A 27,918-nucleotide genomic window follows, 5' to 3' on the forward strand; every position below is an offset into this window, starting at 1 on the left:
AATCTTCTAGCTCTCAGTTCCCACATAGAAAAATACACCATCATATGCTTTGCAAACAATTTCTAGAGTCACCAACGTTTAATTTAAGTTGAGGAAATTTAAAAATTAAAAATCGTAATAAGTTAAAATAATAACTTATTAATAACTATTTAATGACAAAATGAACTTTCTAATTATAAAGTTAGCCATTGAATGTGTGTGTGTCTTTGCCTAGCTCGTTTGAGTTTTAAAATTACTAAAATGGGCTAAACTGTATTTTTATTTCTTGGGTACATAAACGTTTTATTCGCAGTGCAAACTCCGTTACCCCAGCAGATTTTTCTGCGTTGATTTGTCTTGGATTTCTCCGTTCGTGTGTGTTGGTTCAGCCTTTAATTCATTAGACCACAATCGTATTAAGGCTGTAGTTGGGGCTCTGGGCCTGCAATTTCATTTCATTTCGGTTAGGGGCTCAGTCCAGTTCAGGTTTTTTCTCTCCTTTCGCTCGTGACACTTTTTTCCCAGGGCATCGCTTTCAATATCCCCATGCACACTCTCACACACACTCACATACACACTCACACTCACACGGATCGCTGTGGGACATGACAGCTTTTGGCTGTCATGTTTAGTCCGCGCGTTGTGTTGTGATTTCCGTTTCCGCTGGCAATCCGGCAAATGCATGCGGTTGTCTCTTTCACGCTTTTTACGCACCGCACGCTACGTGTCGCCGCCAATAAAAAGTACAAACAAAAAACAGACAGCCGGAAAAAAATAAACGGAATTACAAGTTATCCCCCACACACATCCTACCCGCACGCACCGAAGCCATAGCCAAGCTATAAAAGTCAATAATGTCGTTAGCAAAAAATAAAAAAATCAAATTGAAAATATAGTAAGACAGCTGAAAAGAATGTGAAAATAAAATAAAAACTTCAGGCATCGCATCGCTAATAAATTCGTCAACGGTATAATTTGGGGGGGAAACAAAAAAGAAGATTTAAGGATGCTAAACAGACTTTCGAATTTGTGATACTTGGCAGGAGATTTTCAATGTCTATTATTATTGTACAAAATTGCAATTGTAGATATTTTTGGGTAATTATTTAATTATAAGGTTAATGTATTATATATATGTTTGGTCAGTTTTGGAAATAAAACAATGTCGTAACATCTTTCCATAAAGGAAAAACCCAACATATTTTTCTGTACTTCGGCTTATCATTTTTTTAAGGAAGCAATATACAGGGGTGGTCAAAAGTATTTGCACAAATTACACGTACTTACTCATAAGAAATGTGCAAATACTTTTGACCACCCCTGTATATCTTCTTGACTACTTTACAGAAAATTGTTGAGAACCCGTCAGACATCTTATTAAGCAAAGACGTTCCTTAGCTCATACTCGTAATATAATTTTAATTAATTACTTGAGGAGTGATAGGCCCATTATACGATACCTCTTTGTGCTTACGAAAATTCAATTACCTTTAAAGAAATGTAAAAAGTGAAATTAATTTTTTTATTTGAATGCCAAAAAATAAATATAATGGTTTAGGAGTCATAATTTTATTATTTTTTTAAGGCACTTATTAATATTGTTTGTTTTTGTTTTTATTTTTATAGGAAATTATTAAATTTGAGTCCTAGTTTTACAGCAGCCAAAAAGTTTTTCACTTTATTTCACATTTTGTTCAGTTAAAGTATTGACGTTTAAGGCCTAAAATAATGTTTAGAGCTAATACAAAATTGTTTGTTTCGCATAACTCCATTAATTGTTATCCGAGTGCTTAGCAATTTATTTACAAGGTCTGAAAGTGGTCCCTGGAGTATAATCGCAAGCTATCCAAAATAACGGTTTGCCCTGTTACAATTCCCGCCCAAAAGCTGTGCATACCCCTTCGGATAACCTCTTGAATATTGGGTATTAAAAATGTAGAGTCTCTAAGCGGATTTCAACATGCTTCATCCGCCCACGCTCATTGCGATTGGTATTGGTACTGGTATTGCTATTGGGTCTTGCATGTGACCCACAGTTTGTGTGTGCCACCGTGTGTATCTGTATCTGTGAGTCAATTGCTGTCTGTGTGTCTGTGTGAGTGCGTATCTGTGTGGAGAGAGGCGACGACTTTGTCGACGCCATTGCTGCCTGTTACAGGAAATCAAAGCTTATCAGTGACTACAAGGACGACTGTCGTTGCGCTGATTTCGTTTGCGCCGAGTCCTCAGCCAACCAAGCCCCCGATCCCCCCGATTGCCCCCACCCCTCTTTAGGCCTCGTAGAGCTATTTTAATGCTACTCGAACTGCCACCCAGAATCGGTGGATTCCCTCCCATTAAATTACATGACGATGGCATTTCGAGCATTTGCTTTTTTTTGGATTTTTTTGGAGGAGATGCACACACACTCAGTTGTGCGGTAATCGCAATGTGTGTGGAAATTGATGTCAACAGGTTAATAAGATCTATATTTATGGCGCATTTATATATGTGTTTGCCAAGTGTCTCCCCGTCTCTTTCCGACCGCCTGTCGCCGTCTCTTTCGCTGCGTGTGTGCCGAGCAGATAAAAGATTATAGAGCTCCGCTCGAAGGAGCTTGAATGTATAATATGATGCCGCACATGAGGTAAGTGGGCGGTTAATTAAGGAATGTTTTTAAATACGTGAGCTGGAATTCTTTTGAAATATATATTCGGGTATATTTCGGTTCGGATAATGATCTGCTGAGGGTGTCGCTTTTCCATTTTCCTAAAGCGGTGGGTGGGACATATTTTGTGGCTTATGGCATGCGTTAAATGGATTAAAGAGAATTACACAAATTATTTCCAAAATGCAGATGGTATCCCATTACGATGTTTTGTTTCACTCATATCCCGGTCTTTTATTAAATTCTTAAATTAATTACACATTGTATTCAAATTATACAAGAGGGAAAACGTTTTGATATTTCCAGTATTTTCTTGAAATGCTGAGTGTAATTCGTTTAATAAAATTTATTCTTGCGTCTTTTCATTGCTTGCCTTAATCTGAACTGATTTAATTTAGTTCATTCAATAACTGCAACACCTTACATGATTTATTTTGTTCAAATAAATATTTGATTACAGCGTCCTTAACGGGATGTTCAATTAAATATAATTTGATTTCCTGGACATTGCGTATCGGTTATTAATTATTTTGTATTTTGTCAGAATATGATTTAAAACAGCATTCATGGCAACTTTTACAATAATCCTCTCTAGTATACGCACTCAAAAAACGCATGATTAAATCATGTTTATGACATTCTACAAATGTAATATCAACCATTTAAAGTCGTTCGATGGATTACAGTGTTTTACATGGTAATCCTTAAAGAGGATTTTGATACGCATTACAGCAAGCCACATCATAAAAAACCTTTTTAATTACATCCACCGATCGACTTATACCGCTTCCTTTGGCTGCCTTTTATTACTAGTGCTCATCGGCAAACTTTAATATTAATACTTTGTTGAAAAGAAGCTGGCAGAAAGTAAGGGAGAGAGCGGATAATATTGAGCAAGAATTTTTCACAGTCCATTTAATTTAATTAATTTTCATTCGTAATAAATTTTGGGTTTTCTGCTGTGGCGGGCATTCTTTCAGAAAACCAGTGCCGAAGACGTCGACAAAGAAGACTCTTAAATTTAAATATATATATAGAGCTAAGAGTACTTCGATATGACTGCATACACACGCTGCTATGATTGACTTTTCCACTTAGTAAGAGGTGGTGGGGAAATCTGGTAGCCGGGCATAGAAACCGGGCTATCTATAATCAATTTACACAATTTCCTCGTCATTTCCGCGATGCCGGCTCAGAGCCTGGGCAAAGCGGGCTTTTAGAGAAGTAACTTGAATTAGTCTCTCTACTGATTGCTTTCAGCTTTTAGTCCCTCTCGTTTCCCCGATCTATCTCTGTCATTTGGTGCCTTTGAGCCAGCTAAACAATGTTCTCTGTCAGCAGAACTTGTAGTAGTGGTGCTACTTCCATATAGCAGTTCCAACGACAGGCAGAAGTTTTTGTTAGCCGCCGCTCAAAATAGATTAACATCTTCACGCAGCAGCAATTAAACATGTAGCAGACACATAGATTTTCCTTCGCACAAATGCTTAGCTCCACTCAACTAAAAAATTTCTTGAAAGCGGGGCAAAACCGAACAAAGGATTCGCTTTTTTGTATTAGGAAAGGAAGAAAAATAATAATTAATTGGTTTTTCAACTAGTTTCAAAAGCAAGAAGACGCCGCTCAAAAAACTGAAGCTGGAATGCAGTAAAAAAAATGTATTATACTGCTGATGTCAGTTTTTAATGAAAGTTTAAAATTTGACCTTATATAATTGAAATAAATAAACAATGTTACATTCTTAAGATAAAAGTGTTGATGAAATGAAGAAGTAATGTAATTTATTCCTCTCATAAAATATATTATACTTATATTCAAAAATTTCTTCGGAAACAGAAAGCCTCAGGTTAATTTTTTGTAATCGCCCCTAGGCTTATGGTATAGTATTCGCAATTTAAATACTTCAATTGTTAAAGTGATTTAAGTAATCATTTGTATGTATTTATAATTTCATATTGAAATAATAACCCTTTTTTTTTACTTTGTTTTTAAACATTTTATTTTCCTTGAGCTCTCATTTTTGTGGAGGGTTGTTAGTTTTGGTTCCCAAAGAGGCCCTGACTCAATTTTCGAGGAAAAGGAGTTCGTCATCTACAGTACTTCCTTCGAAGAGACCATTTCCGGTACTGGAGCTACCCCAAGTGAGGGTATTTAAATACTGACCCCGCATATTGATACACAGACGACGACGACGACGTAAAGTCGACTTAAAGGACAAGAACTCCGCCCGTCCGGAAGTGGCAGGAAGCGGAGGAAAAAAGGCATAAGAAGGCAACTTTTTCCCAGTTCTTGTAGTGGTTGGCCTTCTTTTATTTCCGTTTTCCCAGCTGTACGGTATGGTACGGTCGGTTTAGTTGTGTTTTGTGGGCGGCGCACATGACTGGAAATTATTTAAGCAGCTGTCAGCTTTGCACCGTCGCGCTTTGGCAGGACCAAAATGAGGAATCGGAGGATATATGCTGCGATTGCGATGGGTAAGGGTGCCGAGGGTTAGCAAAAGACAGTCACAAATTGGCAGGCTGCCTTGGTAGTTTGCTCCGTTGACTTTTTAAGCGCCAAGTGCGCACCCTGAACGCATGAAGATAAAAAGCACGGAAATAATCTCACCCCTCCAGTGAGTGCCAGTATCTGTGGGCGACTCGACTTAACTACCCGTATGTCTGCATAAAAGTGAAGTTTAAGGATACGAAATGGGAGGCCAAGACGACTTTCTGCCAAGTTCAAGTTGCACAACTAACCCGAAAGCCAAAAAAGTATGGCTTGGAATTCAATCAGCCAAGAGTTCGAAGGGTTAATTGAAACTTGATTGCCTTGCCAGTGCTTACATACTTTAATTGAAATTCTGAGTACTTAAGAAATTCAGGAAAGTTTAGTACTATCGGCTTTAGCAAAATCTTGGGATTTTCAGAAGCCCTAGCATCTCTTGAAGTATGTTTTACTCTTTCGATTTGACTAAGATGTGGAGAAGCTATATTAATTTGTTCCCCATTGTAAACTATTTTTCAAGTAATAATATATGAATTGTTTGAGAATGGGTATGTTAAAATAAAATAACATAAAACATCAAAAGTTATATTTTGGTACAAGTTACACTCCGTTGCAGTAATAAAGATCGAGAGCTTATTGATATCGCTTCATAACCTGTTCAATTCCATTACCGTACACTCGTAATTGAAACCTTGTTGCTCGCCAAGATAAACGCCGAAAAACTATTTGGCCCTCTTTTAAGGTAAAGAACATTTAATCAAATAAAAGCTTCCCCCACCATCATCCCCAAAAACTTCGTCTTAGGGACTTACCATATGCATATTGCTAACACGCCACATCGTGGATGGCGAAAAGGGCGAAAAAATGTCAACCCAAAGGAGCCAGAAAAAATAGATGGGATAACTTGGTGCAGTGTGGTTAAAGTCAAAGTTGGCATCCAGTTTCCAGTTTCCACTGTTGCTGCTGCGCTGCCTCTGTTTGTTTTGGGGTGCCTGCGAATTTATTTATTGGCGCAGACTGGCGTCGTTTTTGCCCTGCTGGCAGCTTCGGGTGGCTTTGGCGGCAACCGTTGGGCAACATTTTAGTGCCGGCTTTATTTACCTGCAGCCAGAGTAATGGGTTAAATAAAAAGCTAACTGCTACCTGCTAACTGCACGGAACTGTGCAGGTGGCACGAGGCACGAGGCACTCGCCGAGACAATGTTTTAGCCGTGGCCTTAAATGCTTAATTGTAAAATAGTTTGGCCGCTAAGCGAGTCTGTGCGCCACTAGCCCTTGGTTGTTTATTCCTGTTCCGGGGTCGCTTTTCTATAGTCGGACTAATAGTGTTTTAATGTAATTTGTGGACTTTGCAGGACGAACGCTGAGTTGGGAGGTGTTACTTTTTATCGATCCACCCTTCGATTTCGTTGGTGATTTCTTTGTTCGCATAAATTAACTTTTAAGTACGGAATTTTATGGTTTCTGTTCACCGAGAAAACGAATCTTTAGAAACTCCTACTTATTTTTATACTTTAAAATTTGTGTCTTTTTTAGAAAACATAACTATTTGACAATATACCTTTTAGTTTTAAATAATACAAAAAAGTAATATTTTAAACATTTAGTTATCTAATTTGTGGATTTATAATTCTCTAGTTATTAGAGTAATACATTTAATTGTGAATTTGTTAGCTTCTTTAAGTTTTTTTTTTTATTACAATAATACATTTAAAATAATCACATTACCTTTAAACCCAAAATAATGTTATAATATAACGTTATATTATTGAAGTATTAAAGCTAATGCGTGATTCGGGAAATTCAGGGACCACAATGGTAGCAAACTCTGCCTATTTTTCCGCCACCCTATTTTGTGGGGATTTTTTTCGCTCCCACCAGGAACAAACTGAGAGCTTGGTAATTAAAGCGAAATAAAGTGTGGATGGGTGGCGGCATCCTGCTGGAAATCCTTTAAATGTTTGTCTAGCTGTTTGGAAGTCATCCTTATCCTTGGTATACCGCTCTGCCCACTCCGCCAAAAATTCCGCCCTCCTCAGCTGAGGCCCATTCCCATGTAGATGTTGGAGTTATGGGCGTGCCCTGCATAGTTCTTGTTGTTGTTTGCTATTCATCGTCCTCGCTGGAAGGTTCGGTGCTGCACTGAAAAAGTAAACTTTTTTAAACCATTTTAAATTAACCATTTAAACAGACACAGCTAGTAGAATAGATTTAATAATAGATTCATATTTTTAAAAAAATAATTTTCTAAGAACTTAGAGTTTATAGTTTAATTATAAAATTTGTTAGGTGTTTAAATTATTTAGATTTTTTATTAAAAACATATTTAATTCAATCTAATAAATACACATGAAAAAAATAAAATAAATTGGCTTTATTAAAATTACCAAGGAATATAATAATTTTATTTTATTAAGTTTTCCGTCATATATATTTCAAATCAAAATCTAATTATAATAGTTGAATGTTTTTTAAGTGTATCGTTAGTATTAGCGCACTCATTTACACTCATAACATTTATTTTTTTGTTTAATTGTTTATGGATTTCGCTGAAAGTTTTCCCTTCAGTGTTGTCACAAACGCAGTTTTACTTTTGTTGTTTCTGTTACTGTTGCCATAGTTGTTGTTGTTCGTACAACGTAAAATTAATTTGCACAGCCGTTTTTCATTTCGTTTGTCGCTTCAATGTTTAATGTCTGAGTGTGTGTGTGTGTGTAAGTGGGTGTGTCTGTGTGTGAGCGTTCCTTGCATATTTTAGCAAGATTGCATTCATTCCAAATTCATCGCTCTTATACCCATCCATCCACCGTGCCACCCCTTTTTTCCGCCCGGCCGACACACCTTTCGCTTCACCACCTCAACTTCGCTCGGAAAGGAGCTACAATCACTTACTACCTTACCTGGCCCGAAGGAACAGGACGAGTTGGTCCCGTTTCGATAGGGTCTAAGGGTAGATTTATATGTGCTTAGTTGCCTTTGGAACGTTTACCAGCGAATTTATAACATTTTTAATGCAAATTGGGACATGAAAAGAGTTAATTTCCTTTATGAACAAAGGCAGTCAACATTTCGAGCACAAGGAGTCTTCTGCATTTCAGCCATGTTGGACAAGTAGATCCTTGGCTTTCTGTAGTGGGATTTAATAGCATTCAGCAATGGGAAGTGGGCTATTAAAGAAATGGGTTAGCATTTTTACTTTAGGGTGAAAGAGTTGGTTTACTTATGTTAACATAATATAATATTATAAGTATTGTAATTAACGCTGCACTATAATCATAAGTTACTGAGAGATTTACCAATTACGAATTTTGTCAATCTTTTATTTTGTGCAAATTTGGAAAAGGTTTTAGTACTTACCTATTTACGTTTAAAATACAATTAAAATTGAATTGTTATTGTTAGAAAGAAGGTAATCTTCTACTGTTTCAATTAAAAGCTAATAATCATTTTAAATCCATTTTTTTTGCAGATTCTCCACGATTGTAACGAATGATTTGTATGAGTTTGAAGGCAACCTTGGAGCTGAAAGGATTAAGCAGTCGCATACTTTACGAGCCCAGTAAGTGCGGCAAACTCATTAACATCGAATCCCCATCGAGATATAGAACAGTCGATATATCATTTTACGGGGCTGCCATCAAAATAAACAACTTGACCGAAATTATACCCTTAAGCGGGCTGCAATAGCTGGCAATTTACCTCCTTTTTTTCGGGGCGGGGACCGTAAATTCCATCCAGACTGGGAGGAAGCGAAAAAATTTATAGACAAACTTGTGCTATTGCAATGGGTCGGGTTTTTTGGATGGCAGAACTTTTGCTTGAATATAATATTCATAAATTTAATCCGAGCAAACACTTTTCGCGTATTTGGTGCGCTTTATTTTTGGTTTTTCTCTTTGGGCCCGTTTTTGTTTTTATTTGGCCGCCCACGTTTATCACTGAGACGACGTCAAGTATTCCACTTTTGCAACATTTTCCGGGTTCGGTTTGCCCCCCTCTCGGAATCTCTCTGCCGAACTCTCTGTATTTGTGTTTTCGTGGCAAAGAAGAAATAAACAAAATAAATAATTCATAATGCAAATAGGCCAAAACACACAGAGACAAGCCGAATGCCAAGGCAACGGGAAAATAAAAGCCCGAGGCACGATTGCAACCCGGCTAGGAATCAGATCCTGATTTGGACTCGGACTTGTACTCCTCCACTTTGCTCCTCTCCACTCCGATCCTTGCACGACTCCCAGGCAATCTGGCCTGTGTACATAAGCACTTTTCAGGCGAAAGGATTATCAAACGAATCAGGTATTCCGTCCATTGTTGGCATTGCCCAAATGAGGGATCTGCCGGGGACATAACTGGGAAATGCAAAAAAAATATTAGGCCGTTTTCGGTCAAGCTTTATGAAAACTCTGCAGTATTTTATTGTGACTTGCTGGATTAAGAATTCATTATTAGATAAATATAGTCATCCATTGCTCTCCGTTCTGTGCGAATAAACTAATATTTGTTGTGTTGAAACTATAAACAACACCTGACCTACACTTTGCCGGCAACAAATAATATTAATCATTCTTTTAAGTTTCAACTTTAAAGAGTTCTTAATTGATTCCTTCACAAAAAATGTTGAATCAGGTTATAGAAATTATGTATATTTCCCAGAAAGTGTTTTGTGAAACAGCTTTGAAATGTTATATTTAGATAGTACATTTAAAGAGGAAAGTTTTTAAATTTGCCATGTACATGTTTCCCAAGCTAACTAATTAGTAGTGAGGTTTAAGCTACAGAGTGTAGTTTGTCTCAAAGAATTTTTCTCTGGGCCAACTAACACCGCTTGTTATCCGAAGCTATTAGTTCTCGTCCCCTATTTACCTATTCACCCCCAACCGAAAACAATGTCAAGTTCGATGAACCGTTTCTCTCTGTGCACTCTCATTCCGGGTGAACTTATGGCCCGTGTAGCTAAGCCACGGTTAAGGGTTTTACGGCTTTAAATAGTCAACCAAGGCTAAGCAGGGGCCGCAACATCAGCATCGGAGAGGTGAGAGCGGAGGGAAAAGGGCAACACCGCATATATTAAATAAAAAATGCAAAATCGTTAGGGCCGTCTAAGGGTGATGAGGGTGACTTTCGGCCAGGGCGTGTGCAACTAAAATAATCAAAAAATAAACAAAAAAGGGGAAAAGTAGGTGGAAAAGCCAAAAGAAGAAGAGGCAGCACCAGTGGCACAGAATAAGAAGAAGCGGCAAGCGTAATCGCCAGCCACACACACACTCAGCATGGTAAAAAATGCAACAAAATCGGATTAAAAAGTGCTCACGGGTTGAGCAACCGAGCAAAAGACCAAAGCTAAAGCCAAAGGCAAAAGCGGCTGCTAGAACCCCAGAAACACAAGTAACAAGAAAGGAAAGCTAACTTCGGGCGGAGCCGAAGTTGATATACTGCAGAATACTCTGTAAATTATATTCTCCAAAATTATTCATATGATGCATTCTTAATACTCATAAAAATCCGAACTTCCTAACTTTAACAACAACAAAGTTATAGCATTTCCAATCGTTCAGTTATATGGCAGCTATAGGATATAGTCGGCCGATCTTATGAAATTTGATAGGTCGGATTGATTGGCCAAAAATAAAATCCATAGAAAATCCCAACGTCCTAACTTTACAAACACCAAAGTTATGGCATTTCCGATCAATCAGTTATATGGCAGCTATAGGATATGGTCGGCCGATCCTTATGAATTTGGTAGGTCGGATTGATTGGCCAAAAATAAAATCCATAGAAAATCCCAACTTCCTAACTTAACAAACTCCAAAGTTATGGCATTTCCGATCAATCAGTTATATGGCAGCTATAGGATATAGTCGGCCGATCTTATGAATTTGGTGGGTCGGATTGATTGGCCAAATATAAAACCCATAGAAAATCCGAACTTTCTAACTTTACAAACACCAAAGTTATGGCATTTCCGATCAATCAGTTATATGGCAGCTATGGGATATAGTCGGCCGATCCTTATGAATTTGGTAGGTCGGATTGATTGGCCAAATATAAAACCCATAGAAATCCCAACTTCCTAACTTTACAAACACGAAAGTTATGGCATTTCCGATCAATCAGTTATTGGCAGCTATAGGATATAGTCGGCCGATCCCGGCCGTTCCGACTTATATACTGCGTGCAAAGGAAAGAAGGGTGTGTGCAAAGTTTCAATCCGATAGCTTTAAAACTGAGAGACTAGTTTGCGTAGAAACAGACAGACGGACAGACGGACAGACGGACGACGGACAGACGGACGGACGGACAGACGGACAGACGGACAGACGGACAGACGGACATGGCTATATCAACTCAGGAGGTGATCCTGATCAAGAATATATATACTTTATAGGGTCGGAGATGTCTCCTTCACTGCGTTGCACACTTTTGACCAAAATTATAATACCCTCTGCAAGGGTATAAAAACAAAAAAGGAGGGACCAAAGTCAAGTGTTCCAACTAGAACATACCTGGTATGTTATGTGATGTTGTGCAATACAAACAAAATGTAACTTCTTTATCCGCTTTGGACCGGAAACTTTTAAAATGTATATCTAAGCTTGCAAAATGTTTTTGTTTTTGTTGTTGTCGGATTTTTTTTTTAAAACGGATCTGTTTCGGCATTCCAAATTTAATAACATCACTTTTTAGACGTCCGGAGATCCTAACAATTGACCCAAATATTATTTATAAAGTTTGCTAAATTCCTACGGTAAAATAGGGAGCAATCAACATTTCAAACTTACCAGATTTGTGGTGGCATCCAAAATTCGGACTTAAGCTTCTTATGTCCTATATAAATAAATTTGCAAGTCGCAATATGCTCGTGTAATCTAGCAGTACCGGGTATTATAAGCCCGCACCAAAACCTTTTGCCAGCCACCAAGCAAAAGAGATACAAATTGCAGTAAGACGGTTTTTTATAGTTCAACGATGGATTTACGATGTTGCACGACTTTGAACTACATTTGTGGGGGATGGGGCTTGGGGTTTGGGCTGCAATGCCGCCGAGTCCCCGCGGACTGCTTAAGTTTGTTGGGGGTTCATCTGCTACGGGTGCTGAATAAAACTATCTTTCCATCTATCCAGCTAGTTTGTTAACAGCTAACCAGTCGGGTGTGTTGTTCCACCGGGTGTAACTGTACTTGCCAGCCCGTTCGACCGTTACGGCTCGTAAAAGTTGCAACTTTTTCTCCAGCGCCCCCTTTTCTCCACCCCCGCCCCCTTTTCGAACACTCGATGAACTACAAGTAGATGCAAAAAGGCTGAGGCCAGGCAGTAAGGAGCACATAATACGGCCGTAAACTACGTCCGCTGCAAGTTGCAACAAAATTGCAGCCATGTTCTAAGCCGGTTTACGGTCGCACCCACTGGGTAAATATTGTGAGAAGTGGGTGGATGATTCAGGGTTTGGGGTTCGGGGTTCAGGGGGCGTGGTGCACGCCTCCGAAGGAAATTACGGATTCAAATTAGCGGCACTCAATCTCAATCTGGGGAGAGTTCGGGCCGCCCACTCAACCACCGGCTAATGCGTTTTATGATCCCCACTTTATAGAGCCAACTCACCCGATGCCTGCACTCAAGAAAATCATTTTACATAAAAACACATCGTCCAAATAGTTCATAGCATGCTCGGAGTAATTTATCATTTATATTTTTCTATTTCTAGAAATGATGTCATATAAATGTTTTTTAGTTTAGAACTTTCAGATTACAATAGTATTATTATTTTTGTTCAAAAGGACATATTAAGTAAATATAAACGTGTTTGTTATAATATTAGTATCCGCTTATTTTCGACCACTCACTTTTTCTCACAGTGTAGCCCCCTTGCATACCACACACACTTCGATCCGTTCGGCCCACTTTTATGCAATTTAATCAACTTATCGCGTAAAATGCACAAAACGTTTTTCTTTTAGTTCATCAAGTGCAGCGCCCAACTACCCGCCAAAAAACCCCACCAAAGTAATCAATGATTTTTCAGTTTGTGCATTAAAATGTAAAGCCCTGAGACCCCATAGCCACCCAGCGAAACCCAAACCATTTCAGCCACATTTTGCTCATTGGCTCTGTTGCTTATTTAGGGCTAATTAAGTTTCATTTAATGGCTGCCATTGGGAGTCGCCAGATGGGGGTTCAGAGGTCAGGGTGTGGCTGGTGGTACTCTGCAGTTTAGCAGTTAGTTGTTGTTGATAGCTCGCTATAAAAAAAAAACAAAAGGAAAATAGAAAATTTCCGCGTGCCGCTTTTTAACTTTTTCCAGAGTTGGCAATTGAAAGTTTCTTGCGGCTGTGGAAAGGGGATTTTGGATTGTGGATGGAGTGAGGAGTTGGGTGGGATTGGTATTTATCCCCCTTATGCAATTTAGAGATTTTAGCCGAACTATGAGCAACTTTTGTTTGAATGATCCGACTCTTATTTAGACAAAGTTTTGTTTTTCATCTCTGGCTGACTTTTTTATCGCTTAAGCTCGGTATCGCTTTGAGCTTTCAATTGGTGATTAAAGATATTTTTTAGTTAAACGGAATGTATATTTAATAGGACTTTACTCAGGTGAGTTTTTGTTTTTGAACTTTTTTGTTTCAAAACTTTGTAATAAAACTAAAACATATTAAAGTAAATGATTTAAAATCAGAAAATTGTGAACTAATTAAAATATTCATTATATATAAATAATAAGCACCCTAAATAAAAATTTTACTTAACCAATGATTTTTTTTTCATAAAAAATGTTGTTTTAGACGTAATCCACTTAACTACTAAGTTTTTTAATTAATCAATTATTTGCTAGATTGTAAAACAGATGATATATTTTTAGCATAATAATTTCTTGGTTTTTTGATTTCCCTGATACTTCCAAAACCTCTATGTAAATCTAACAAATCCATTGTGAATACAAATCGAACCAAACAAAAGAACAAAGTAAAACATTTGCTAATTAAATGAATTAGCTAACCACAAGCCGACCTTAATGTTTCCTCTTTGGATGTCATTAGTTTGCGGCTGTGATTGCATAGAACGAGATTAACAGAAATAGCTGGTAATTTTCGATGGGCATTTAATGTCTGCCTTCAGTATGAGAGACTAATGACGACCTTCTAGGGTCAGATCGTACCTGTCTGTTTCAGCAATTATGGACCTCTAATGATGGATATCAGCCAGAGTGAAGTGAAAACTGCTACAGAGATGCTTCTTGGGCCCAGGTCTCGAGCGTTTTCCCTTCGTGATTTGAATCATTCATGGCTGCATGCAATCAGCGATGATCTGCCGTATAACTGGGCGAGTTTAATGATTTATAATTGACAGAAATCGCTTTGTTCTGTTCGTCTCTGATTGAAATTGAACTGAGACCGAATCGAGCCACTTGTAACGCCAACAAGCTGCCTCCATCTAGCCAGCCAGTCGGGTGGTCATTATTCATAGCCAGTCGGCTAATATATAGATTTGTGTATGAGTCTGGTAAACCGGTTCGTTCGTGTAAGGCATTTCTTTCAAGTGCACATACTGTAGGTTCTCACTCACCCTTTACTGCGCGAAACCAAATCAAATCCACACTTGTACGAAACAAGTTTTCAAACAAACTGGCTCGGCCGGCCATTTGAATATTTATGAATTCTAGTGTAAAAAGTTATTCAAAAAAACCTGAAATAAGCGAAACGAAGATTTATATACCCTATGCGTTTTAGTATTCCTCAAAACGACAAAATATACATTTTAAATGATTATACGATTTTTTCTGATACCAATTGAATTAAACTGCAAGAATATATTGAATTTCAGTAGGATTAAATACTATATTTTGTTAACTATTTTTAAAAGGACTTCCATGTTTTTCATCAAAAAATATAAAATTGCACTGCCTTAAATGGAAATAGGCAGTCACGGAAATTCAGGCATTTAAGTTTGTAATCTGATAGATCAGTTTTGCAGTCAAAAGAACTTTTCTATGTCGGCTTCAACGATGAGCTAGCTGATCAATAAATATACCGTTTTTATAGGTACTGCGCATAATTAAAATACCCACTGCCAGTGCATAAGAAGCACACATTTGAGGCTAACCCAAACAAAATCAACAATTGTACGTCGTGTTCATCTTTATTGGTTTTAAGTGGTTTTGTTTGACTTCTTCATTCACACCTCCAATGGAGAACGAAACCATAAGTAATGGAGGTACTTAAAAATGCTCAAAATAAATGCCTGGTAAATAACGCGAAACAATTAACCGAGACAAAGTACTTTAAAAACAGTTACAAGGTCAAGGCGACCGCAAAGCCAGTCACCCACCAAACCACTTGGCGAATTCAACAACAATTCAAATACAACAATTCAAATACTAAAAGCTGAAACAGCTGTTCCATCCATTTGACGCGGTACGCCTGCGTACAAAATATGCAAATTTGTGAATAAAAACTGTGCGAAATTATAGAAACTTGAACAAAAGACAAACTGCAACAGCTGACTAACGAAGAATTTATGTTTGAGGCAAACTTCTATAATTTTAATGCAAATTTCTGTGATTATGACGGAATTAATTTGGGTACTTTTACAGGGAGGCAGATAAAGTTTTAAGTTTTTTCAGAATGAAATGGCTCAGAATTAACACATAAAATGCATTTTTTTTAAATTTGATAATTATTAAAATGTCAGAAGCGCTTGGCAAGCAAACTTGCAAAATCGAAATTTTCCATGACATTCTTGTTCCAAACTAATTATAAAATCCCAAAGCAAAATGATTGAGTTTCTCGATAAATATAATTCAATTAGCAAATGCCTACAATCTGTGCTAAATCAAACACTGACTGACATATCAAAATGTATCCGATGACAAACTAATTGAATCTTTGTGTCCCAGACAAAGTAAAACATTTTGGCAACATTGTGGGCAAGGTGAAAACGTTGTTATTTTACACTTGAATTACACATTCTTGCAGATACATGTGTATCTGTCCAAGTGCAGGCAAGGACAACAGTGCGTATTAGTAATTTATATGCTTTACTTCACCCAAAGTTTGTGCTTGCGCTCTTATATATAGATATGTGTATATGCGGTGCTGAATTATCTGGCACAGAGTGAACATCTGGTTTGTAAGAGGCTCGTCTATGGGCTCTGGTGAAATATTTGAACTCATGCGGGAATTATTTAAATTGTTCATCTTTAATGCTGTTAATTGTCTGCAATCAAGCGGTTATTTGTTGTTCTTCTTGCTGATGTCCTGGCATGAGTTGCCTTCATCTCACCGCCCTTGCATATTAATGCAATTTATGAGGACGAACTGGCAAAGCGTTGCTTCATTTCCCTAAGCTGAGGATTCCTTGGACACCGACGTCTTTGTTGTCCTGGGAACTGATGTTCTTTGCCCGTGTCCTCGGTCTACCAAGATAATTCTGCATTTATAATGCTGTCAAATGCATTCAGTGTTGTTTTTGGCTTTCACACAATTTAGTTAACAGACGTGAAAGCGCTCAGGTGAATGGCCGATAAGTGACAAGACTTGTGAGTCAAAGACAGCTGTGAGAATTGGTTTTCAGCCTTGACTGTATATTGAAAAGTGGTTGATGTGATAGACATTTAAATGTTTAGACTAAACTGTGTTTTTGTAGGAAAAAAGTCTTCAAAATGCAACTATTTCTTGTTGGAACAGTTTACACTAGTGGGGTAGTATGGGACCTAAAAAAGTAGTAAGAAATTGGATAACTTGTTGTTACAATACGTTTTAGTTAAATAATAATCTTTTCTATCGCCCATTCAAAATGGATTATCCCTTACTTCGTTGTAAATTGTCTCCCACAAGTTACTGCAGAAATTACTGAGCAATTTGCTATTATACTATCGAACTTTTAAACAGATATTTAGGCTGTAATTTTGTGCAGAATCATTTGACACTTGTGCAAATTTAATTGCATTTTCGTTACTTGAGATCTGAAAATTTCCTCTATTGTATTCAGGCGTTTGTTGTCGGCTGTTGCACAGAATAAATAAGATAAACAAAACCGGTTTTAAATACGTATCCGACCAAGAGAATATACACATATCAAACTGTCTATCTGGACAGATGTACACACAAATACATTATTTAATTTGTATTATTTATTTGACTGCTAATTAGAACAAAATTAGTCCCGAACTTGCTATCGCATTATTGATGTGCCACATCTTAAAGCTTATTTTTATTACTCATCAATTATGGTGGCTATGGCCAATTTTATTTGATTTGATGTTATTGAATCTAACGTCTTATTCCGAACCCTTTTGGCAGAACCATAAATTGCTGAAGATATCTTCAGTAACCATGTCTCTTGCTCAAAAGGGGTTAACAAAATGTCTGTGTGTAATAAACATTTATGGCTGCTAATATTGAGTACATTGAACCGGCGGAGTGAGATAGTGGCTCCTAAAGGGGCAAGTTCAAGACACATAAATTACATTTGATTATCAAAAACAGTTACCAAAACTACTTACAGCCATTCTCATACTGACTGGCATAACTTTGAGCCCAGCCCACAACACAGGGCAAAAAAGTTGAATAGATGAGAATACAAAAGACGCCCACAAAACTATGTCAGTCAGTATCTTGGCTTTATCCCCCTTCATTTTTCACCCCCCGCCGGTTCGATGTCAAGTTGCCTTGTCAACGGCAAAGTTTTCCCCACATATCGGGGGTGGCTGGCGATTTTCTTGGGGTTTTCAGTCGGGTTAGTGAAGTGTGGCGTCTGCATAATACGCATTTAGGTTTCGGGCGGACGGGTATAAATTTCACTTTGTATTTCGCTGGGCCCATATTTATTTCGTCCCCTGCCTTTGCGGATTTGTGCGCGAGTATTTTCAATTATATGTACATATACACACATTGGTACACACATCCACGCATGCATAAACAAAGTAACAACAAAGTCGACAGGTTGAAACAGAGCGCAAAAAGCCAAATCGGAAGGAGAAAGAGAAAGGCTGGCAGACAAAAGTTAACAAAACACAAAACCAATTTAACTTCTTGATTTTTGGTTCATTTTCATAAATAAGTGAAAAAGCGGCAACAGCAGCAGGCGGAGCAAAAGTCCCCGGCATACGGATATATCCCTCGAACAGGACCCATTCCAGCTAACCTTAATGCTTTTGCACGCTCTTACGCCTTGACACAGGAAAATCCCCGATACCTCCCTCCCAAATCCCTACCCAAAATCCCCCACCCATTCGTCCTTGGTGCGCACAGAAAAAAAAAAGTAATATATTTGGTATTCTTACTACTTACAATTAATAATATAACATTAGAAGCATAATTTTAAATAGTTTAAATTATTTGTTTTAATTGTAGTTTAATTGTTTTAAATTATTTGAATGATTTGGACCAAAAGGGAATTTAAAAAAATATAGTTAAGAAAATATTTTGTTTCATGATTCTTTTAGATTTTTTTATTATAAATTGTAAGCTATTTCGATTGTTTGGGCTTTTATGTAAAAAGTAAATTAGTTGTTAATATGAATGATTTTATATCAACTTACTTTAAATAGTGATAAAAATGATATAAAAGTTGGACCTAACTTTTTGCTTAGTGTAACTTTTCCAAGCATCATCAGCTGCTTTTTGTGTGCTCATTACGGCAACTTGACATTAATAGGCAGCAAACAGCAACACAAACACCCAACCATACAGATAGGAATATATATATTACATGTGTGTTTTTGCACACACCCACAAATACAGTGAACAAATAAGCCCTGCTGGGCTTTCCTTTCCATTGAAAATAATTAAATTTTCAATTATAATCAGGAGTAAGTGCGGGAATTTCTTTATTTTGTGTGGCCTTTTTCTGGCTTTGTACTCTGTTTTGGTTTGTGCTGGGATTGGATTGCATGGTGTTACATCTACATAGAACGTGCATATGGTATATTAACGATGTCGGTATGTTGGAACACCATTAAGTTTAATTATCCTTTTAACATGAATGACCATTCATTTTTAGTAGAAAGCTGTTTTAATGTTAGTTTTTATGGTACACAAAATTATTAATTTTCTTAAATTCTATTACTAATACTTAAATGCTTATCATACAAAAACTTTTTATTCTGTTTCTTATTCCAAAACCAATATTATCTTAAAATAATTTAATTGCTATATTTAGGTTTCAATTGGATACCCTTACCAATATATCAATAAAAAGTATAATCAAAATAAAAAGGGAAATTAAATTATGACAAACCTTGTTATGTTTTATATATATTTTGTATAAACTCTAAAGTATTTAAAATCATTTATTTACCTTAAAACATGAAGTCCCAATTTTTTGTATGTTTTTGCAAAAATGTCCATATTGCCAAATCTAAATATAATTTTTTAAACATTGTTATAAATGTAAAGTTGATATTGAAACTAAGCTCACAGTTTAGCTAAAAAGAAAACCATAATTTTGTTGCATATTTGCTCTGCATATTTGAACTATCATTTCAATTTGGTAATTTTTTGTGTCCACATGTGTGGCAGACAAATGGGCAAGAAAAAAAATATAATTTCCATTTGTGTTCCGTTTGGGCTGGCATAATGTTGAAACTTTTTGCTAAACCGATTTCCATTTGTAAACAAAAACCTTGGTTTCCGTCTATGCTCTGAAATAGTATTTGCATTTTGTGCGTTTCAGTGCGGGCGAAAGTTTATGCCGATTCAGCATATTTCCTACATAGAGTGGAAAATCTAATTTTGTATTAATTATTATTCGCACTTTTATGTGTGTGTGGGCAGACTGGTTTGTGTCCTTTGCTCCCGTCTGCTGAAGTGGTCAAAGTTTTATTGGCTTCTCTTCGGTTTTTGTTTAATTGCTAAATACCAGGATGCTGTGGACCAACTTTAACTGCAGACCAGTGACCAACGTCATCTGCTTGGTTTGGCCTGGCTGCTATTTCAAGACAAGAAAAGTTGTTTATGGCGCAGGTTGAGTGAGGCAAAAGTTTTCTTATTTACCTGTTGGACCAGACAATACTTTATGGCCTGATGATGATTATAAAGCTGCTCCCCGACCTCGGATTTATGAGTTCTCTTTGAGAGTTGGTGAGTCGGAGTTGATCCAGATTGGTCCAGCTGGTCCTTGCTAAATATCCTTTTTTATGGGGATGCAGGAAATTGGCTAAGTTCTCTGATAGTTTGGTGCGGTCTCAATAATGTGGTTGTGGTGTGTGAGGGTGGGTAGGCAGTAGGGGAAGTCAAAGAAATTGAACCACACTTAATTTTTAGAAAGTATTCAAAGACGTTTCTAAGATGCTGGTAAATTTTTATAATTAAACATCATTTTATTATTTAGTCAAATAATTAGATTCCCATTTTATTTAAATGGGATATTTTATTTGTCAAATTATTGTGAATTATTTTTATGCTCTAATTTTAATTATGTGAGTTGGTATTTAATTGTTATTCGGCCAGGGATTTCCTCATAACAATCACATTAAAAATGTGTTGCTTAGACGGAATTGTTCAGTATTATTCCGCTCATAAACCGTCTCTGATTGGACTCTGTAAATTATTGTTTTCGCTCTTCGAGCCATTAATCGTTGTACATAAAGCTTAGTACGCCCAAAGTAAATACTGTCTGTCTGCACAAGAATGATTTCCCATCGATTATGTCTAAGCCCCAAGAAGTCCGAATGGCTTATCAGTAAATATTCCGCACAAACAGCAAAATGGAAAGATGAACAAGGACACAAAACAATCGAGAACCATTTCGTCAACGTTCATTTGCGATAAGTACTTGTTGTACGGATAAGTTTTGGGCTATGTCCGAAACTATCAATATCGCAATATCATTTAGCGCTAATCCCCGATACAATTTGGCCATGTTAATGCCCCGACAGCTGACCCGAAAGACTATTTCAACACTTTCAATCAAGGAAGGCCAAAAAGGTTTCCCATTCATTTTCATTTTAAGACGCCAGACATCAGCTGCTCCCTTCGGAACTTTTCTCCTGGCTTCATCTCTCGCCAAATTGTTCGTTGTTCGTTGGTTTTGTTGGCTTAAAGCTGCTTTTCAAGTGGCTTTCGGCTTTCACCCCTCTGCTTCTGGGCTTCGGTTTTGCTGGCCGTTTTGAAGATATTCGCTTATAAGTTGGAAAATAACAAACATTTTTGCGTATTTGCCTCGGTTGTTGCTGTTGGTTGCTGGCCGCTTTGACTCGGTGTCTGTGGTACACGTGCTCTTGTCTCTGGAGCTGTGTTGGTGCAACAAAAGCCAGCGGGAAAATCAAATAAGCAACAGCCAAAACATCTTTTCAGCAGACTCCGAAAGAATAAAACTTGGAGCAGAGGAAGGCTAAAGAAGCATGCAGCCCAGCCATCAAAAGCCGGAAACTAAAATTTTGTGGCTGAAGTTAAGGCAACGCGCACAACTTGTCGATTGTGCGTTGCTTGCCGCTTTTTTGCACAGGGAATAAATATTTCGAAAGCGGATTATAAATTTGGAATTTCTTTTAAAAATAGCATTCTAATTTTCGTTCAATGGATACCCTAAAATTCACAGAATGGCCTAGTTAAAACTTGTCGGCAAGGAAAACAAAAATGACTAATTCGCATAGCAACAGACTTCGTAATGATTTGATGTTTAAAAAATTTGCATTATATTAAATAAGCTTATTTCTGCTTCCGAACAATTTGACTAAATGTTACCTTTTATTGACAGATTACAAGATATAACCTTAACACAACATTGAGAAATTGGCGTCAACCAAACTTATGTCCCTGAAAAGTAGTTATTATTATGTTTGAATAGGATAAACAGTTTTGGGCATCTTAAAACCAGGTTATTAATTAAAATATCCAATACGAATTAACTATAGCTCTAACAATCTATTTTGATATATGTTTCAGTATTTTTCTCCGAGTGATTTTCATTTTTCTTTTTTGGTGGCGACGGCATCAAAACTTTGTTGTTGCTTTTTTTATAGAGTTTTTCTTTTGGTTTTTTTCGATTTATTTTTGCTTGCAAAAATCGTGCCAACAACTGATTTGACTGAGGACTTCCACCGCACTCGCTGAGGCGGTGAGTGGAAATTCGGGATCGTAGAGTAGTGGGTGGCTGTCTGTTCTGATTTGGTGGGTGTTATGGGCGGCGATGAGGAATTGGGAAGTGGGAGGTGTGAGGCGGCAAGGCTGGTTCTTATTTAGTTCTTTGCAGCTACTTTGGCACTGAGCGAAAGAACTGTATCGCATTTTGAGTGAAGGGAGTGTGATGGATCAGTGCCAATTCTGCAGTTTGATATTCAAAGTTTTGACACTTGTTCAGTTTTTCGTGAATGTGTTTGAAAGGTCGTTTCAAATAAAGCCACTTTGTTAATGTCGTATCAAAAGCAATTAAAATATCGGTGACTATTGACTATTTGGAATCCACAAAGGTTGATGACTTGATATATATAAATAATATTTAAGAAAAAAACTATTACACCATTAAATTAAATAAGATGGACATATAGAAATTTAAAAAGTTGAGATTGCAAGTAAATATCTAAAAATCTAATAGAGCTAAACATATTTTCCTCTATTTTCCGTGCATATTGGTGTCATCTATCCAGACACCAACTGCATGACGTTGAAAATGGATGAAGGAAGTGCTTGGCACTCAACCAACTACTTTATTTGTGCTTTTGTATCTGGTCGCGTTATTATTTAACTTGTGAATGCTCTCAATGATGTGTTTTTCTCTGCGTACTTTATGCTGATTTCGCATCAGCTCTTGGGGCCATCTATTGTGTGTTTGGATTTGCACATTTTCAACTGGCGGAAACACACAGGAACACCCCAGTATCGAGGGTAGCACGCGCCACAGACGGCATCTGGTCGAATGGCTTGGCGTACTTTTAACTTTGGCTGGCCATTTGGTGAGCATGTTTTTCTTTTCCATTTGTTGACGGTCCGAAAACAACTTTGGCCGCAAAAGTTTGTTTATAAATCAACTTTTTTGTTGCTCCGCAGTGGCGCGGGGAACTTTTCTTTGACTCTAGCTGCTTGGCTCCGTGCTTCCATCCATCCATCTCCCAGTTGGATAGTTTGCATACAACGCTGCGTATGCGCAACGTCAGCGAGTCCAGCAGAATGCACTCGGCGGTTGGGGAATTTCTGTACGAAATTTACATTCATTTTGGTGCAAATTATTGAGTAAACAGATTGCACCTCAGCACCTAAGTGGGTGAGAGCTCGTTCTGGAAATATTCGCGCATTTGCAAGGACTAAGCAGCAACATCTTTAGTCCTTTTACAAATCTTCCCCTCCCCCTGTAAGCAACAGTGTTCTGTAGTCTGGTGCATTGTTTTCAGTTTTCAGTTTATAGTTTTCAGTCTTCAGTTTTGTGCAAAAGTTCTTGTTCAAGGCGATTATGATCTTTGCTTAATGTAGTGGAGTCCCCAAAGTGGTTTATCCTTTTAAAATGTGCTTGTGCCATGAATGAATGGCCCGACCGCATTCAGCATTTCGCAACATTTTCTTCCGGAATTAAAATCTAATTTAATCCCTCAATCCTGTCTGTATAAATAAACCATTAGTTTGCCACTTTGACTGATGGCCTGTCGCTCCGGTTTCGTGAATAAACCTCACCCAAAAAAAAAGTTCGAAACGAAATAAAACCCTTTTCTCATTAAAAATCGACGAGCTTCGAAATGTTTTGGCAAACAGAAACAGTAAAACGTGTTAAAACCAAATGCTATTGGCTTTGCCCGTCCAACGAGTCTGACAACGCTGACAACTGACTGAAGATGGCCCGAAGAGGAATGGGTTTTCAGTTCAGTTCAGTTCAGAAACGGAGAGAAATATCTACTTCCTGCATTTCTAACTGGCCAAGTGACGTATCATGATTAATTATTTGCAGGGTTGAAGTGTTTTTGAATCAACAATTTCGATAGGCTGACATTTAAATATACTTCACGGGGTCTATAAATTGGGTATAAATGTTTTTCGGTACGGTTGTCAATACCACATAAATTTATTTAAAGACGGCTTTAAAACAGTTGAAGCGCCATCAATGTAGAAAATGTAACAAAGCCCATAAAAGTATTAATCTCTTCATATTTACTTAGTTGTGTTGTACGTCTTCTTTTGAATTCCTAATAATATGCAGTAAAAAAGTTGATATATAAAGTAGTGGTCATATCATTAATGTATTACTTGATATGAATATTGCCTTTATTAATTTAAAAATCTTAATTCATCAAAACTCTTTAATTGGGAAGTCGGCGCTTTTAAATTGTCATACTTTAAGTAGTTATGATTTCTTATTAATTTCAAAAACTTATTTTCGTGGACTTCAAAAAGTCTTTCTACTTTATGACCATTTTTCCTAGCCCAACAGACGTCAACTTCTTTCTTTCGTTTTAATTAAAACCATTTTTTATAGCCCGAACAAACTTAATGCTCAACAACTTGTATTTACATTTTTCATTCTGTTTGCTGTTGTTGTTTCACTCACTCATGTATTTATTTGTTCATTTTCTGAAATGGCTTTTTGCAACTGATTTCAGGCAAGATGCCTCATTTTGTTTTATGTCCATTTTTTGCCATCGCCTGTTATATTGTAGGCACAATTGTTGCTGACAGAAAATTAATTGCATTTAATCAGTACGAGCCAAGTTCAGGGTGAACCAGCGACAGAGCCAGTTACTCGAAAATCGTTAATGTGTTTTTGATTAATTGTGCAGACGGTCGGACAATGGACTTTGATTTGCATTTTACATATTTAATTAATAACCCAAGAATAGGCCTAAAGGGTACGGCCATTTGGTACAAATATATATATGTATTCAGCAGGCAAAAACTTTACTTGTGTTTTTGTAAAAATTAAATAATCAGTTGTTATATAAGAGCATTATACATTCGACTTTTTTATGCAACTTTTACGCTGAATTTTACCAAAAGCTATTAAATGATTTTAATTAATTTGGTTAAGGACTGCAATGAGTGAGTTTTTTTTATATTATTTTAATTTATCGGCCTTAAAGAAATTTAAATACATTTTTTACCACTCGGTTTGGTATTTGTTTATTAAACAATTGTTTCGTGTCAGCAATGGGGGGCAAAGCAAACAGCTGCAGGGATTACATTATTAAAGCGCATGCATCGAATATATATAATTATAAAAACAAGAAAGGAAGCAAACTTCGGCAAGCCAAAGTTTATATACCCTTGCAGTTATTACAAAACAATTAGCTCAAAGAAGTTTGGTCGACTTAAATCGAATTTTTGAAATTTGAATAGCTTAATCATTTTTGCCCACTTTTTTTTTTTTTTTTTGCAAGCTTTTAGTTTTGAAAATATGGACTTTTTGAAATTTTTTTAACTTTTTCGAAAACATTAAAGTTGACTTTTTCCAATTTTTTTTTAACATATTTGCCTGCAAATATGACCATGTTTGCCCATCTCCTAACAAGTAAGAATACAAAAAAATCGTTTGCCCACCGCTTAAAACAGGCATTTTTTACATAAACTGGGGGCAAACCTATTTTTGTAAAGAATGCTATTTTAAAAGACTTTTGCTCAGCCAAGCGCGCAGAATCTATAAAATTATTTTATTTCACTGGAATTACTTGTTATCCAATTTGATTGTAGTTTGACATAAAAATTAACCATATGGTTTCTTATCGCTTTCATAAAAAATTAGAGATTAAATTTATGGAATATTTGGGCAGAATAAGTTTTGTTTAGCCAACATCTGGTTTATTTGTATGTCAAATTAAAATCATGATAAGAAATCTATACGCACATGGCGCGGTTTTTATAAAAGCGAAAAAGAAACCATAACAAACCATAACTGATAAGAAGTGATTTACAAACACTAAAGTTATGGCATTTCCGATCAATCAGTTATATGGCGGCTATAGGATATAGTCGGCCGATCCTTATGAAATTTGGTAGGTCGGATTGATTGGCCAAAAATAAAACTCATAGAAAATGCCAACTTCCTAACTTTAAAAACACCAAAGTTATGGCATTTCCGATCGTTCAGTTATATGGCAGCTATATGATATAGTCGCCTGATCCGGCTCGTTCCGACTTATATACTACCTGCAATAGAAAGACAACTTTTTGGAAAGTTTCAAGCAGATAGCTTTTAAACTGAGGGACTAGTTTGCGTAGAAACGGGCGGACGGACGGACAGACGGACAGACGGACGGACAGACGGACATGGCTAAATCGACTCTCATGGTGATGCTGATCAAGAATATATATACTTTATAGGGTCGGAAATGTCTTCTTCACTGCGTTGCAAACTTTTGACTGAAAATATAATACCCTCTGCAAGGGTATAATAAAGACCTGAGCAAAAAACGACGGACTGCAAAGTGAACAAAGTAATGCCCACCATTGGATTGACAATAAATTAAATGTTTCTTCGGGCCTTTTAATTGCCTGGGCAAATGGAACATATCAAATATGAATAAGGTTTTCTCACACATAAAGAATGCATGAACAACTTTATTGAATGAAAATGTTTACAGGGCGTACTCGAATTCAAAGTGATGTCAGCGTGGATTTTATCCTGTGATTCATAATAGCATTCAAAGTTGGATAAAGGGATAATCCTCTCTGTCTGAGACATCGGCAGCGTCAAAGCGCATAAAAGTCGATCATCGAATTTCCCGCTGCTATCGGGAAAATCATCGCCAAAACGTGGAAACTTTTCCATTTTCCGTATTTTAATTGACGCGCATCATGTCAGCGGAACAAAAACCTGAGGACACAACACGGAAACGAGTGGGAGGTGGATATGAAAGTGGGTCTGCCAGTGGAAGTCGTGGGTGCTGATCGGAGGGCGGGGAGCCCTGCCATAGTTTCGCAGTTAGCGAAATCATCGATAGATGACGCGTCGGCGGATGCTTGGACTTGATAGATTGGCAACAGGAAAAACTAAAAAAATTCCAACAATATGGGATGCCAAGGGGCAAGTAGATCGAGCGAAGCCCGTTATTTCACAGTTGCCAGCACAAAATGCAGTTGACAGCCACCCGCCGACATGCAAACGATGACGGCACATTGGAAAAAATAATAAAATCTATACAAAAGTGCCGACTATTTCACACCCACTACTATTATTCGTGTTTTGAGACCATCTTCTTAAATTAATTGCAACGAGAACGTGGTTACAGCCCACCGACTGATTTTAATTGGAAGTTTACCCAATTAGAACAATAATGCAATAGGTGGTAATTAATTTAATGCTGCAAACGGGAAAGTCGTAGTTTTCTCTTCCGTGAGAAATTAAAATAAACAAAAGCATCAATATTTATGGGAATTAAAAACAATTAAAATATAATGCAGATTCTTTTCATTTATGTTAAAATTACCAGCAATAAATTATAAATATTTGTTTACATTTGTATCATGTTTCATTTGTATAATTTTAACGCAATGTTTTAAAAATTAATTAAATTAAAAATCATTTACAGGTAAATAATTTTAGTACGAATTTTTTTGTGAAAATTGTTATTTATATTTACTTATTAAAATCGAGAAAATAACAACTCAGAAACAAAGGCTTTGTTATTTTTTGAATGATTTATTCTTACACAGTTTTTGAACAAATTCATATTTTCATCCTGCCCAAAGGCACTCTTTAAATCATAAGTGTGGGATGCAATAAGAAGAAAAACATTGAGCGGATGCTCGTTGGCTGAGGAAATGAGAAACTCATTCATTTGGCAGCGGCGGCGGTGGCAACCCACCTACGCACACAATCACCTTCGAAAAATCGTTGACATGTGAAATTTTAATTAAAACAAAAATGAAAATAATGCAGGCAAAAGA

General features: G+C 37.0%; 1 protein-coding gene across 1 annotated transcript in view; it reads left to right on the forward strand.

The window, feature by feature from the left end:
- Window positions 1-27,918, forward strand: part of LOC108040887 (Ig-like and fibronectin type-III domain-containing protein 2) — an 83,483-nt gene that overhangs the window by 24,896 nt on the left and 30,669 nt on the right. Inside the window, exon 2 of the mRNA XM_044461683.1 lies at window positions 8,583-8,672. The gene's annotated coding sequence lies outside the window, so the exon portion shown is untranslated. The remainder of the gene's footprint in view (window positions 1-8,582; window positions 8,673-27,918) is intronic.

The sequence above is a fragment of the Drosophila rhopaloa genome, unplaced genomic scaffold (assembly GCF_018152115.1).
Source record: "Drosophila rhopaloa isolate 14029-0021.01 unplaced genomic scaffold, ASM1815211v1 contig_47, whole genome shotgun sequence".
In the NCBI taxonomy this organism is placed as follows: domain Eukaryota; kingdom Metazoa; phylum Arthropoda; class Insecta; order Diptera; family Drosophilidae; genus Drosophila; species Drosophila rhopaloa.